Here is a 12,500-nt window from a genome sequence, read left to right as displayed (position 1 = left end):
TAACTAACGCATGAACGAGCTGTCACACACTATTTTCCCAAGCACAAAAACAATCCTCCAAGGTGTCATCTCCAAGTTAATGAATTTGCCGAAGAAAACAAATTAGTAACAATAATCTTCTCACGATTCGAATCCCACAACCGTGCACGAACTGAGTTTCTCAATAGTTTGGAGTCATACTTGAGAGTCGTTATTGTCAAAGGCACACGTCCTTCCTGTGTGGACGATTTGGCTCACACCGGCACGGTAGGCCTAGTGGTAAGGCGTCCGCCCCGTGATCGGGAGGTCGTGGGTTCGAACCCCGGCCGGGTCATACCTAAGACTTTAAAATTGGCAATCTAGTGGCTGCTCCGCCTGGCGTCTGGCATTATCGGGTTAGTGCTAGGACTGGTTGGTCCGGTGTCAGAATAATGTGACTGTGACATGAAGCCTGTGCTGCGACTTCTGTCTTGTGTGTGGCGCACGTTAAATGTCAAAGCAGCACCGCCCTGATATGGCCCTTCGTGGTCGGCTGGGCGTTAAGCAAACAAACAAACCAAAAGATTTGGCTCACCGTCTCAGATCTGGCCAGACTTTTACATTGGAAAAGACCATTCCTCCACTTCAAGGTTCACATACCTTCTTCTTCTTCAGCGTTCCAGAATTTTTCTGGTTTCTGGCTCGTTTGCCCATTTGGGTTCCCCACACTATACTCTGAGAGCATAGTCAGCTTCACTCCGCTTTCGGTGAGTAGGCATGCTGGGTATTTTCGTGTTTCCATAACCCACCGAACTCCGACATGGATTACAGGATCTTTTCCGTGCGCACTTGGTCTTGTGTTTGCGTGTACACACGAAGGGGGTTAAGTCACTTAGCAGGTCTGTACATTAGTTGACCTGGGAGATCGGATAAATCTCCACTCTTTATAACCCACCAGGCGGCAGCGACCGGGATTCGAACTCACGACCTCCCGATTAGGAGGCCGACGTCTTACCACCACGCCACTGCGCCCGTCTGTTCACATACCAATTATGGACAGCCTAGGTGCTCGTTGTGCACAGGTGTGAGTTTATTGATGAATGAATTTCTTAAAAACCATCAGTGTCATTGTAAGAAATTAATTCCCCACAAAATCAACTGACCACAGCAAGCAGATAGGGTGTTGATTGTTTGGTATGTATTCAAGTGGAGGAATGGTCTGATCCGATGTCAAATCCTGGCCAGACGTGTGATGATGAGCCCAACGTTTTACGCGGGGAGTAGTGTGTCTTTAACGTTCTTACGCGGGGAGTAGTGTGTCTTTAACGTTCTTACGCGGGGAGTAGTGTGTCTTTAACGTTCTTACGCGGGGAGTAGTGTGTCTTTAACGTTCTTACGAGCAGCACACTATTTAGATATTGCTAGGTTTCATTTTATTCGGCAGTTCGTAATGGTCTTTTTTTTTTTTTAAGTTTTGGAAATTTTTTGGAACTATTGGGCAGTCCGTAGCATCAGCTTTCCCACGCCATGAAAAAAGTACTGCCAAAATGACATTTTTTTTGCGATTAGAGATAAGTTTCGGCTTTTTGCCAACTGACAAAGCGAAACAAAACCTCATACACTAGAAGAACGCTTGCAGGTTGATATAGAGGCTTCACGTGGCGTACTTTGTGCAATGCGCTAAACTGAGGTCTGTTTCAGTAAATAACACTCTGTCACCGATGAAAAGTCATACAAAGATAAACGCTTTCTATTTTCTTCTTTCAAATAACACACCCCAAAGCAAGGAAACTCCAACACGCACGTTTAGTGACTCACACAGAGCATAAAAGGTGAAAGGTTTCGATCGCATAAAACTGAAGGCAAATTGTGATCCAAAAACGATGTGACACTCTGTTCTATTACCACTTCGTTCGTTCCTTCAAGGCACAATAAATTCCTCAACTTCCTTGTTGAATTCCTTGTCCTTTGTTTCTTTTCTTCTTGGTTCTTTTTCTTTCTTGATTTGTTTCTTTGTTCCAACGAAGATGTTGTTTTTTAATCCTGCATAAAGCGTAGACGTAACTTCTAGACGAAAGGTTGACGGAAAAACTGACGTCGTACCCGTGTGTCGAGGGCCAAACCGCTTTACCTGCACCCTGGCGGTCCCAACCCCAACCCGGTGAGGTTGCAAAAACTGGTTCCCTGTCTGTTTACAGCCCTCGGATGATTTGTGACGGGCGGGCGAGAACTTGTAGCGTGAGTGAGACGTCATCGAGAGTTGGACGAGTCGTGGTTGACAGGAAGAATTTGCAATCGTTTATAATCAGTCATGGAAAGATATGTAATTTTTAAAACAATTAATTTAACAGCTCGTCTATGTAAACTGCCCAAGTGTTTCAAAGTGTTTGCACTTGCAGAGTCCCACACTGTGGAAGCATAGTCAATAGCTGACTGAATATGTGCCTGAAAAAAAAGTGTTCTTGTGCGAAGGTCTAGAAAGTGTTTGATTTTTGATAACTGAAATATTTTTTTGGATGTGTTTTTACAAAGTGTATCTACCTGTTATGACCAAGACAGGTTATTGTCAATGGTTATTCCCAAGACTTTATGGCTGTCAACTTCGGTAACATCTTGATTTCGTATTAGCAATGTCGGAAATCCAGATGTTAGATTTTGTCTTTTTTGCCTCGTAGCATGCATTTAGTTTTATTTGGATTCAGTGACATATGGTTTAGTTCTGACCATTCAAGTAATCGATCAATGTTTTCTTGGAGGATATTTGCTAGTTTAATAAGATCTTGGTGACAAGAATGAATTGTAGTATCATCTGCAAATAGTTCACACATGCATTTTACAAATAGAGGTAGGTCGTTTATGTATATAGAAAATAGTAATGGACCAAGAATAGAACAGACAGACAGATAGACACACGCAAACACACACACACACACACACACACACACACACACACACACACACACACACATACACACACACACACACAGACAGACAGATACACACACACACACACATACACACACAGACAGATACACACACACACAGACAGACAGACAGATACACACACACACACACACACACACACACGTGTGTGTGTGTGTGTGTGTGTGTGTGTGTGTGCGTGTGTTTATTGGAATTGTAAAGCGCTTGGAGCTGTGAATTCGGGACTTGCGTTATAGAAATGTGATTTATTATTATTATTATTATTATTATTGCATATTGCAACAAATATCGAACCTAAATTAAAGCATTAATTCCAGTGTCACTTTATTAAAACTTGATATGCAAGTTAAGGCCGTTCAATTAACTATCAAGATCACCTTTCGGGTTTTAAGATTTCTTTCACAGGGAGGGAGAGAGACACAGACACAGACAGAGCATGAAACAATAACAACAAAGCAAAACAAACTGTAAAATAACTTAACGGAAGGCAGGTACCCGTTGTTCTCCTTGAACCTCACACACCACGCTCACTTCAATCCTCAAGAAAAACCCGTTTCGCGGTCGCTTGGCCAAAGTTAGAAGGGTGGACGTTCAACAAAGAGCAGAATCACCCAACCGTCATGGTCCGACAAAGTAGCACTCACTGCACAAAGTTTGAACACTGTGGAAGGAAGTCACAGACAAAACCATCGACTGCAGTCGATTCGTGTCAGTGAAGGTCGTAATATACACCATCGTTCAGACAATCGATTGCGTCGGTTAAACTCAGGCGCCCCAAGCTCGACGCCAACGTGTCGCGCAGCCGTTAACACTACTTTTCAGCAGGTGTTTGATGAAGCGAATTGTCTGAACCCAGTGAGAAAGTCTTACGCAAATGCCTGCTTGCTTGTTTCCTGTCTATCTTGCGAGAAGTGTCAGGTTTCAAGATTTATCAATCTTTTATTACCTTTTTAGGCATTAAAAAACAAAAGAAACTAGTTTGATGCCGGTGTCACACGACATTTTTACTCCACGAAAAATTGACTCCGGAGTAAAAATTATGTACTACCAGTTAAAATCTCGTACACAATAAGAACTCCACAAGGAACGAACAAATTACTCCCTCCACGAATTTGAACATCCCAAATGTACATGTGTACTCCCTGTTTTATATTTCGCGGTGAACGTTCGTACTCATGTGATCACAAGCCAAGCGTCATTTTATTATCGTGGCATACCACTGACGCGGTATCCAATTTTGGTGCAATCCCGTTTTTGCCGCCGTCCCATTTTGCCCCCATCCCATTTATGCGACATTTCACAAGCCTATAGCGTCATAACAATAGCGCGACATCCCATCTTGATACCATCCCATTTGGCAACCATCCCATTTTCGTTTCATTCTACTTGCCAAGCCTCACTTTACTATATTGCGTCATTCAACTGCAGAGACATTCCGTTTACGCGAAATCCCATTTTGCCGCAATCCAAAATGTTACGAAAAACAGATGGGGCCAAAATGGGATGGCGGCAAAACGGCATGGCGCCAAAATGGAATGTGGCGCTAGTGGTATGACACGGCAGTTGATTGACGCTTGGTTTGTGAAATGTCGCGAAAAAGGCATGGGGGCGAAATGGGATAGCGGCGAAACGGGATTGTGCCAAAATAGTATGTGGAGCCAGTGGTATATGACACGGAAGTAAAATGTCGCTTGGCTTGTGAAATGTCGCGAAAATGGGATAGGGGCTAAATGGAATGGCGGTGAAACGGAATGGCGCCAAAATGGAATGTCCCGCTAGCGATATGACACGATAGTAAAATGACGTTTAGCTTTGTGAAATGGGCCGAATATAGGATTGGCGGCGAAATGGGATAACGCCCATATAGGATCATTTGGATCGTTACGGTTGTTTATCCAGATGTGACGCAATGTTTTGAAAAATGTTGTTAAACTTGTGTCCAACAAATTCATGAATTTGCATATCTACAGATAAATGATTCAGGGGCGGAGCAGTTAAGCCAAACATATCATATCTATATGTTTTTTGAATCAGGGAGCGACAAGGAATAAGGTGAAATTGTTTTTAAATCGATTTCGGAAAATTAATTTTAATCATAATTTTAATATTTTTAATTTTCAGAGCTTGTTTATAATCTAAATATAACATATATATATATAGGTTAAACACTCCGAGTTCTGATTATCTTGCATATTTTCCCGAGGGTCGATTTTCATGTATTACCGAGCCTTTGGTAATACAATTACAACCCTTGATCCAGACTGTGTAGATCTTGGGGCGATTACAGACATATTTGTGGTCCATTCCATCACTTTAAACTAAACTAAACTAAACCAAACTAAACTAAACTAAACTAGACCAGCACGAACAATCAAACAAACGACAAAACGAACAAGCGAGTTGGACCTGTTTCAATCGCGTATTCTAGCCTTCACCTTGCTTCCTGGGTCGTGGACGACCCAGAGCCTTACAAAAGTGTCAATATCTCTGAACTAGTGTAATCCTCAAACACCTTAGGACCCTGCCATCGACAATGTTATGTTAGATAATCTTTGTAAACAAAGAAATAAACAATGACGTCATTTGAACTGGGCAGTCCGCATGATGTGGGTCGAGGGCGACCCATATGGAATTAAAGAAGGATTTAACGATGTTTATCCCTTTTCGGATGGCGTGGGTCGTGTACGACCCATACTCTGCAAAGAGGCGGTGAAGAGTTTATCCCTATTCGGATGGCGTGGGTCGTGTGCGATCCATACTTTTCACTTTTTTTTGTAAAGAATGGGTCGTACACGACCCACATCATCTGGACTGTGTAGTCCAAAGCGTGATCCGGTGAAGGTTAACGGGGCCAAACATATATCATTTTTAAATAAATAATTACATTTTGGCGTGTTTATGGGAATAATTGAGTTGGTCTTCTAACATGCTATAATATAATATAATATAATACAGTGGTCGCCGGTTAATATGACCACTTTGGGACCGGGATAAAATGGTCATAATAAGCGGCTGGTCATATTAACCGATGTTAGAGAAAACGACTTAAAAAAAAATCGCAAAACGAAACATTTTTTTTGTAATTAATAATTGTAAGAAAATGTAACTCCTTCCTCACGCTGTCTTCATTCTTGAGAATGTTTGTCAAAAATCCTCTGTTGACGCCCAACTGTGCAGCACTCTCACGCATACTACAGGATGGTAGAGCTTTAAATTTGTCAATAAGTTCTAGCTTTTCCTCGGCTGTCCGATCTTGGCGTTTTCGTTTCGACATTGTTTCCTCTTGAATCAGACTGAAAGATTGGTTGGCTCGTGCTCTGTTTGCCAAAAAGAGAGAGAATAATGTTCGTGATCACTTTAGATTTATTCACGGGAAATAATGAAAAGATCGCACCCTTTTTTGCCTTTTTTATGACGCTCTGTCTCGGGGAAAAAAAGAGAGAGAATAATGATCGCGACATTAGAGATCACTGAGCACTGATCACTGATCACTTTAGTTTCATTCACGAAAAAGAAAGAAAATATCGCACGCCTTTTTGCCTTTTTCAAAAAATCGTATGTATTTTTTTCCCCCGAGTGATTTCAAACTGAAAAAGATGTGAACTTGTTGCCATTTTCTCGAAACAATGTGGCCATATTAAGCGGCGTTGTGGTCATATTAAGCGACTTTTTCTAATACATAACAAAGAAGGACAATTCCGGACCGGGTAAAATTGGTCATAATACGCGGCTGGTCATATTAACCGCGGTCATATTAACCGGCGACCACTGTATAGTATAATATGCCTTGTCAGAAAGCCGTCTCGAGTTTTCACTCTTCAAATTTAAGACTTTGCAGTCATCCATCAGGCACAATGTCGGCCCACAATACGCACTCATTATACCTTAGTCGTAAAAGTCAAGACGCCTCGTTATGACACTGGGCCCCTCTCCCTCCTCACCCCCCCTTCATCCCCCACCCCCTTCCTGTTTGCATCCCCCCTTTTCTCTTGCCCCCCCTCCCTGTCCATCATCCCCCCCCCCCCCCCTGTCATTCCCGGTCAAAAAGACGGGACAACAAAAAGGTCTAATAAAACGGGTCCCGGGACAGTTTCATGTCGCCTCTCAATAAAAGAAAATCGCTATCTTCCCCATTGGCACCACTCAAACGGTTCTTGGGGCAACAAACTTCGTCGCCGAATTTTAGATGTCTTCTTTTTCGTTATTGACTGTGAAGCTTCCCTCCCATGTTGCGAGCTCTTCTGGCGTTGAAGGAAGGTTTTTGATTGCACCGTGTTGCCTTAGGCATGGAAATTTATGCCCGGCGTGTTAGGTCTTTTCAAGTGTCTCTGTGATTTTGGAGGTTTGTGGCGGTATAAACTTTTAATTGAAGTTTATTTTGATGCCGCTTTGAACACTGTCAATTCAAAGCGGTGTTTAAAGGGTTTAACATTCGTCATGAAACGGAGGCTTGTCGGCTGCTAATTTGACTTGTTTCCTTCAGATGCAGAAAAAAATGGCGATAGACACACCTGATTTTCTTATGTTTGCTGACTATTTAAGTATTGTATTCATGGTTCTAAACTAAACCAGGGCTCCAATTGCTGAAACAGCAGGCGTAAATGTAAAGGCCAGGATCTCTGTCAGAAGTTTGTATTTTCTTCTCTGTTGTTTTGTTTTCAATGCATACAATGTCATGTGCTTTTACGTTCACACAATGATAACCTCTTCAATATGGAAACATCCAACAATCCACATAAAAATGACGAGTAGTGTGCCAGAACGGGCTGGGTTCCCAACATTCTCCTTTCCAAACGTATGCCAACTATTTATGCTTACAAACATATTGACACTGTGTGTGTGTGTGTGTGTGTGTGTGTGTGTGTGTGTGTGTGTGTGTGTGTGCGTGCGTGTGTGTGTGTGTGTGTGTATATATGTGTGTTTGTGTGTATTAGCGATTCAAGCAGTTTCTTGCTTTGCATGGATGCACACTCACACACACACACACACACACACACACACACACACACATACACACACACACACACACACACACACACACAGTATACTAACTCTACCTGCCCCGAGATAGGCTAGTTGGTCCCAAGAGGACGTACATATCTTTTAGTCAGCCAGTCAGTCAGTCACACTCACACTCACTCACACACACACACACACACACACACACACACACACACATACGCACGCACGCACACATACACACACACACACACACACACACACACACACACACACACACACACACACACACAAGCAATAGGTTTGCACGCATGACCAGCCTGTGTCAACAGCTGCTATGCAGACATTTTCTTCTTGTCGATTAACTGCTTGGGTTTAGTCCACTTTAATGTCAAGCATACTTTCACACGCCTTCGATGTGCGAAGTGCCACGTTCTCAACGTATCGGTGATGATGTCACCACGCCTCTGTCATCAAGTTCAGAGAGAGGAACATATTCCACTCCGAGCATCGGTGAAACAAACCCGACTGCCTGCAGCGATGATTGCTGGAACGATTAATACATATACGGAAATACGGAAGAAATATAGGAACAAGGGTCATTAAGGTTGTCACTCCCATGACTGAGATGATACATGACTAGTTAAACGAACATACAAATAAGAAAGCAAGCAACAACAAAAAATGAAATGAACTAATAATAAATAATTTAAACAAAAATAAATGAATAAATGATGGAAAGAGAGGAACAAGGAAAAACAAACACTGAGAGGCAGATGGGCGGATACGTTTGACGGAGAGTGTGACAGACATTCACAGCAATGTGCACAAATACACATAAAATAATGAACTCGATGACATTTTTTTTTTTACAAAATCTCACGACTTAAGTAAACTCTCACACACACACACAAACACACACACACACACACACACACACACACACACACACATACACCGGCACACACACACACACTGACACAGACACATGCATACTCGCACATCAATCATTCTCCTTCTGCTCTCCCTCTAACCCCCCCCCCCCCCCACACCCACCCCCTCCCCTCCTTGCGCCGATTTGAATAGCAGCTAGTCGATCCACTGGTAGTCGCCATTAAATACCCATAAAGCGTCACGGTCAGAACAGTTCCCGTCACCACTGTGTCAAAATGGCCGACGTCGCGTCAGAATCAATCCTATCCCAGATGGCAGAAGTCTCGTGTCAAAATGGTTGCCGTGCTAGTTTTTCTACACACCTGGGTGAATGTGCCCAAGAAGCGTTGTGTGGATTACAGAGCACTTTTCTCTGTCGCGCTGACTTTTTACATTTAGTCAAGTTATGACTAAATGTTTTAACATCGAGGGGGAATCGAAACGAGGGTCGTGGTGTATGTGCGTGCGTGTGTGTGTGTGTGTGTGTGTGTGTGTGTGTGTGTGTGTGTGTGTGTGTGTGTGTAGAGCGATTCAGACTAAACTACTGGACCGATCTTTATGAAATTTGACATGAGAGTTCCTGGGTATGAAATCCCTCAACGTGTTTTTCATTTTTTTGATAAATGTCTTTGATGACGTCATATCCGGCTTTTCGTGAAAGTTGAGGCGGCACTGTCACGCCCTCATTTTTCAACCAAATTGGTTGAAATTTTGGTCAAGTAATCTTCGACGAAGCCCGGACTTCGCTTTTGCATTTCAGCGTGGTGGCTTAAAAATTAATTAATGACTTTGGTCATTAAACATCTGAAAATTGTAAAAAAAAAAATAAAAATTTATAAAACGATCCAAACTTACGTTCATCTTATTCTCCATCATTTTCTGATTCCAAAAACATATAAATATGTTATATTTGGATTAAAAACAAGCTCTGAAAATTAAATATATAAAAATTATTATCAAAATTAAATTGTCGAAATCAATTTATAAACACTTTCATCTTATTCCTTGTCGGTTCCTGATTCCAGAAACATATAGATATGATATTTTTGGATTAAAAACACGCTCAGAAAGTTAAAACAAAGAGAGGTACAGAAAAGCGTGCTATCCTTCTTAGCGCAACTACTACCCCGCTCTTCTTGTCAATTTCACTGCCTTTGCCATGAGCGGTGGACTGACGATGCTTCGAGTATACGGTCTTGCTGAAAAATGGCATTGCGTTCAGTTTCATTCTGTGAGTTCGACAGCTACTTGACTAAATGTTGTATTTTTGCCTTACGTGACTTGTTGATTGTTATAGCCGTATAGTTTGAGTAACAGACTGTAAAACTGAAACACTGATTCTGACACACACGAACAGAGAGGAAACAAGTCCCGCAAGGCGAAATTACTACATTTAGTCAAGCTGTGGAACTCCCAGAATGAAACTGAACGCACTGCATTTTTTCACATTGACCGTAGTCCGCCGCTCGTGCAAAAGGCAGTGAAATTGACGAGCCTGTTTAGCGCGGTAGTTACTATTGTGCTGTTCTACATAGCACCGCTTTTCTGTACCTCTCTTCGCTTTCTGAGCGTGTTTTTAATCCAAAAATATCATATCTATATGTTTTTGGAATCAGGAACCGACAAGGAATAAGATGAAATTGTTTTTAAATCGATTTCGGAAATTTGATTTTAATCATGTTTATATTTTTAATTTTCAGAGCTTGTTTTTAATCCGAATATAACATATTTATATGTTTTTAGAATCAGAAAATGATGAAGAATAAGATGAACGTAATTTTGGATCGTTTTAAAAAAAAATTTTTAATTACAATTTTCAGATTTTTAATGACCAAAGTCATTAATTAATTTTTAAGCCTCCAATCTGAAATGCAATACCAAAGTCCGGCCTTTGTCGAAGATTGCTTGGCCAAAATTTCAATCAATTTTATTGAAAAATGAGGGTGTGACAGTGCCGCCTCAACTTTTACAAAAAGCCGGATATGACGTCATCAAAGACGTTTATCCCAAAAATGAAAAAAAAATGTCTGAGGATATCATACTCAGGAACTCTCATGTAAAATTTCATAAAGATCGGTTCAGTAGTTTACTCTGAATCGCTCTACACACACACACACGCACAGACACACACACAGACACACAGACACACAGACACACACACACACACACACACACACATACACCACGACCCTCGTCTCGATTCCCCCCTCTATGTTAACACATTTAGTCAAAACTTGACTAAATGTAAAAATGGAACGTTCACGCTGTTTCGCGCTGACAGATATCGCCGCGTGCCTCATAAAATATGCTAAGGTCACACTTGGCTGGGCGTCGCAGTGGCACCAGAATCATCGCTTAAATATGAAGCGTGTTTACAGGCCCAGCAAATTTGTGTCAGTGCTTATACGCTCATAAAACTTTAGCAGCGTGTGTATCAATCATTTTTCTAAAGACATGCAAAGTCATGAATTATGTGGACCCAAGTGAACAATCCTATGACGAGATTAAAAACATCTTTCGAAAAATTGTATAACATTATAACAAACACCTGTAACAATCCATAATGTCGCTCGAAGTATCTCTAATATGTTGGTAAAATATTCTGAAATTTTGAAAGCAATCCACCAAGACATTGCTAAAGTGCAGCCTTTTTTTGTTATGATACCCCTAAAAAATGACGCAAAAAGTCCCGTTTTTGACCGCTCTTGCGATCGACACCTGCATCAGTAGGAATAGCATATAGCACGCGAAATACGCAAGGTAGCAAAACAAAACAATCCGTTCAGGGTAGATCATTGGTTTGACTTTCTTCTCGTATGTCAAAGTTGCAAAGGTTTGCCTATTGTGATTTTTTGTCGATTTTTCATTTGGCTCCTCCGTTTTTGTCTGGTCGATTTTGAGGGTACCCTTACTTGAGCGGCGGTCACGTGATCCCTGTAAAATAACTATTTAATCGAAAAGATAAGGTTCAGTGAACGGCCTTCGCTGGCATATACAGTTGTGATGAAATGACACGGCCGGGTATTAATGCTTTAATTTGGGTTTGACATTTGTTGCAATCATTTTTTTGTCCAAGTTTATATAAGGCGGAAATGTGTAACATTCACCTTTCTTTCTATTTTTTTAAATCTTTTTCTTTAAGTCAAGTAATGACTGAAAGTTTTAACGAGGGCGGAGAGCGAGGTTTGTCTCCTGATGTATGTGTGTGTGTGTGTATGTGTGTGTGTGTGTATGTGTGTGTGTGTTTGTGTGTGTGTGTGTGTGTGTGTATATGTATGTATGTATGTATGTGTGTTTGTATGTATGTGTATGTATGTATGTGTGTGTGTGTGACAAGCATTGCTCAGAAACTCACCAACGGATTTTTTTGAAAATTGATGCATTCTTAAGGGCATTTTTCTCCGATTTTTGATAGGGCTATTTGATGACGTCATATTTGACCGTTTGCAAAAGTTGAGGCGGCAATCTCACGGCAACATGATCTTTGACTAAGTGCTGACAATGGGATTGCATTTCAGCTTGGTACCTTAACCATTTGTTGATGGAATGTTCACTCGAATTTGGCCAATTTTGTCGATTTCTCAAAAGACAATAATTATTTGAATCAAAAAAGGTGATATCATTGCAAGGGCGGATCCAGGATCTTAAGGAAGATTTAAGGCTAGGCCTTTTTTTACAATCTGTCCTTGGGACACGCGCACACACAC

The 12,500-nt window shown here is 41.4% G+C and overlaps 1 protein-coding gene across 3 annotated transcripts in view; it reads right to left on the bottom strand.

Moving 5' to 3' along the window:
- LOC138979759 (carbohydrate sulfotransferase 11-like) overlaps positions 1 to 3,666 on the bottom strand; it is a 48,769-nt gene extending 45,103 nt beyond the window's left edge. The window contains exon 1 of one of the 3 annotated variants that reach the window (XM_070352499.1): positions 3,397 to 3,666. The gene's annotated coding sequence lies outside the window, so the exon portion shown is untranslated. Of the gene's footprint in view, positions 1 to 1,776; positions 2,089 to 3,396 lie in introns of those variants that run through there. The other 2 variants (XM_070352500.1, XM_070352501.1) reach the window with 2 other exon arrangements.
- Positions 3,667 to 12,500: the final 8,834 nt, after the last annotated feature.

The sequence above is a fragment of the Littorina saxatilis genome, linkage group LG11, assembly GCF_037325665.1.
Source record: "Littorina saxatilis isolate snail1 linkage group LG11, US_GU_Lsax_2.0, whole genome shotgun sequence".
NCBI lineage: Eukaryota > Metazoa > Mollusca > Gastropoda > Littorinimorpha > Littorinidae > Littorina > Littorina saxatilis.
The sequence above is the reverse complement of the archived record's forward strand: the minus strand, read 5'-3'. Positions and strand labels throughout refer to the sequence as shown.